We start from the raw sequence: 3,925 nt of genomic DNA, 5'->3' as shown, positions 1-3,925 counted from the left end.
TCTGCTTGACCTTTAGACTGGCCATAATAAGCACTGGAATGGACGAACTGTATTCCCCATTCCTTTGTCAATTTATTAACTCACCACTCATGAAAGCAGCCCCCGGTCTGAAACGAAAACTTCTAGAATACCAAATCTGCAAATGATGTTCCTGAATAGGAATTGTCGCAACGTACCACCAGATGCTTCCTTCAAAGGTTCTACTTTGATCCATTTTGTAAAGAAATCGGTAGCGACGATGATAAACTTGTGCTGAAGCGATGAATGCGGGTGAATCATCCCAATTAAGTCCAGCGCCCATCCTCTTGCAGGCCAAGGTTTTATAATAGGCTGCATTGGGACATTGGGGATATGCTGTACCGGCCCATGAGCTTGGCAATCCAAGCAACCCTTCGTGAATGCGAAGCAATCTTTCAAAATACTTGGCCAGAAATATCCATGTCTCCTAAGCAACCAACGCATTTTTGGACCTGCCTGGTGAGCCCCACATATGCCAGCATGTACTGGGACACTTCCTAAGAACTCCGTCCATGAAGCCTATAGATCTCTTCATCGAGGTACTGCTCTGTTTCTTAACCGACCTGGATCTCTTCGTCGGAAACCTTCCCTTCACTGTTGGTGTGTCAATTTGGATTTCATGGCTTGCTTAGTTGCTGCTCACTCTTAGTGGGTTTTGCCAAAAGATTCAAACTTTATGAAAAAAATTCAAAGTTTGTGAAAAATGGTTCAAACTTTAGCTTTTTGTGACATACAAGTCGCAATTGAAGAGGTTGAGGATGAAGAAAGGATCCATAGCTCAGGTTCGCTTTGCTTTTGGTTTTTGTTTATAACATTGGGTTACTGAGATTGTAGATTATTATTGTTAGGTGCTGAAAGTTAGTTGGTAATTGGTGTAATGCAGTGTGTTTGCTTGGTTGATGAGTCTGGTAATGCAGTGTGCTTCTGGTATGCAGTGTGCTTTTGGTTTGTGATTTTAACAGTAATATTGATGTAATAAATTGTAATTTTCTTTCATGATCACCTTTTTACTTTTCTTGTTTTTTATTAGTGTAAATTGAAATACCAACATTCTTGTCATTATGTAGACAAAAGATGCTCGCTACGTAGAAAACCAATAGCAGAACATAGCTGATGTTATCGATCTACTCCCTCGACTAGCAACCTATTTCGTTGTTAACATAAGATAAGTCTTTATTTTGTGATCTTCACCCATAGCAGTTTACTTTCCTCATATTCACAGCCTCTTTCTTTGTTCTTCACAAACTGTGTTTTCTTCTTCATGTTCTCACAATTGTGTGGTATGGGTGTTGTTTTCAAGAGAGCAAGTTTTTCAAGTTTTTGGGTTACTGTTGCTATTTTTTTACACTGCTTGCATTTTTGGTGATTTGTTTGTTGATTTGTGATGTTTGTTTATCTGTATGTAGGGGAAGCCTCCTCTGGCAAGATTTTGCGGTTATTATTACTCTGCTGGTCATCAACTCCACCATTAGTTTCATCAAGGAAAATAATGCGGGTAATGCTGCAGCAGCTCTCATGGCTCGTCTTGCTCCTAAAGCCAAGGTATCAGATATACCAATTTGTTGTCGTTTTGTTTTTAGGGTGGTAGTTACTGCTTCTGTTATGGTGATACAATAGGCCATAAGCTCCATCTTGGTCTATTGATCAATTTTTGATGTATGAGTAGAAAGATTTTATGGTGATATATACTTGTAGCAGAATCTGATCCCCAAAAGAGGGATGAATATTTACACAGATTGATGAGTCTCCCAAATCAGGTTAAATATGAATACCACTATTTTAGGACCTGTTCATATCCTCCTTGCATGCACACACAACACACACTTGCAAAGTCGCAGGTGCTGATAGTATATTGTGTGTCTTATGAGGTACTTGTCATTCAGAGATGGTCCGAGATCATTGGGCAAGCACGCCAAAGTGTCAAAGTTCTTAAAGATCAGGAAGTGATTCGAACCGTTCTTAATATATTACAGGTATACATTTCTTGAAATATAATGGTGGTATTCTGTAGAAAATTGATCCATACTATGCTTTGCTGGTCAAACCATATAATGCAGCCTGATTATTATCTTCATTTTCTGTGTTCTGTGACTGTATTGTTGAATATTGTTTATTTTGCGTACATAAGATTGCAATTTCTCTTTCATTTGTCAGGTTCCTAAATGGGCTTTTTACATGTTAATTTTTTTCTTTCTCTTTTTGTCTGTGTATCCAATGTCTGTCATAACAATATTAAGTGTGATAATAGTCGTTGTTGACCATCCTTTAGTTGGTCATGTTTTGGATATCAGTTGTAATTATTCTTTGGTTTGCAGACAAATTGCCAGCTCTCTTGGAACATTTCTCTTAACCCAGATTTCATTGATCTTTTTCGACATGCTTAATGTCTACAGGTATAACCAACATTTTTAGATGTTAGTCGAGTTTCAGTTGTCCAGTTTTATATCTTCATTTCAAATATTGTAGTGATATGCATGGATCTATTTATTTTCAACAGGATGTATAGTGAGCTTGTATCTAGTACTATTGTTGAAGGGGGGCCTTTCTCTTCTAAAACATCCTATGTAAAATATTGTAGTCATTGTGATTGCTTGCATCCCAATCTGGTTTATCACCACTTGTGCAATTATAATATAAAGTAATACCTCTGGGTATGGTTTCCCTGTAATCTTTTTTGTTTTCTGATTAAGAGTTTGGTTGTCTGCAGTCAATTGGTGTGCGTGTCCATGTAACCAGTGATGAGAAGGTATGGATCTAGAAGATTCTAAATTCATCTATGTGGAAGTGGATAGCTTGGTATAACTTAATCTCATTTTTTTTTTTTTTTTTGCAGAAAGTAGTGCAAAGATGGCCTTGCTTATGGAATGGTACACAATGACCGTTTTACTTATTTGCAAGCCTTTTGTTTTGTATATGGAGAAGTTTAGGCCATATGTCCCCTTCTCCCTACTCTTTGTACACTTTTTATCAAAATAGTATTAATGAGAATTTTCTTTTGGTTACCACTTGTATTCTCATTGTGATAATTTTCTAGTGAAGAAACTGATTTATGCACATAAGAAGCAAACCACTTTTAAAATAGAAATTGAAGCAAAAAGAACGAAAACTCAACAACTTAATATAACAAACTGATGTCATAAATGACTAAGAATATCAGTTCTATTTATAGAACAGATGCCTAATATTGATATATAAATCAATTTCTTTCGTAAAACGATGTCACAAGAGGAAACGAAATCAGTTTTTTATAAACCAACCGATGTCTGGAGTCATTTTATACATCGAGACATTATAAGAAACTGATGTCTAGAGTTATTTTTAACATCGGCTAAAAACCGATGTCTGGGTTTTCATGATCTTTAACATCACCCACTAAGACATCGGATTTTTTTTTTTTAACATCGGTTTCTGGCCGATGTCAAAGACCAAAATTCTAGTAGTGGTCTATCCTTTTCTGCCACTGGAATCTGATGATAACCGGCGGTTCCGTCCATGAAGGATAGGCGTTCATGACCAGCTACTGCATCTACCAACATATCCGCGACCGGCATGGGGTAAACGTCTTTGGGAGTGGCATTATTGAGGTTGCGGTAATCGACGCACACCCTTATTTTGCCATTCTTCTTTCAAACTGGGATGACATTAGATAGCCACTGATTGTACTTGGCGACCCTGATGATACCTGATTTATGCATCTTCTTGACTTCTTCCTTAACCAAAACCTGAGTTTCCTAATTCATCCGCCTAGATTCCTATCTCATCAGATTTTGATATGGGATAATCGGCAGTTTATGGCAGACCAAGTCAGGAGATAAACTTGGCATATCTTCATATCTCTCAGCTAAACAGTCTTTATACTCCTGCAATAACTCGATGAGCCCATGTTTTTCTTCGGGCTCTAAGTTTG

The 3,925-nt window shown here is 37.5% G+C and overlaps 1 long non-coding RNA gene across 1 annotated transcript; it reads left to right on the top strand.

Moving 5' to 3' along the window:
- Positions 1–1,373: 1,373 nt before the first annotated feature.
- LOC121052941 lies at positions 1,374–2,947 on the top strand. Its single transcript, XR_005810317.1, has 5 exons — positions 1,374–1,560; positions 1,902–1,991; positions 2,334–2,411; positions 2,726–2,764; positions 2,852–2,947. It is a non-coding gene; the product is annotated as an uncharacterized LOC121052941 (long non-coding RNA).
- The last annotated feature ends 978 nt before the right edge of the window (positions 2,948–3,925 follow it).

Source organism: Rosa chinensis, chromosome 4, assembly GCF_002994745.2.
Source record: "Rosa chinensis cultivar Old Blush chromosome 4, RchiOBHm-V2, whole genome shotgun sequence".
NCBI classification, from domain to species: domain Eukaryota; kingdom Viridiplantae; phylum Streptophyta; class Magnoliopsida; order Rosales; family Rosaceae; genus Rosa; species Rosa chinensis.
This window is presented reverse-complemented; position numbering and strand designations above follow the sequence as displayed.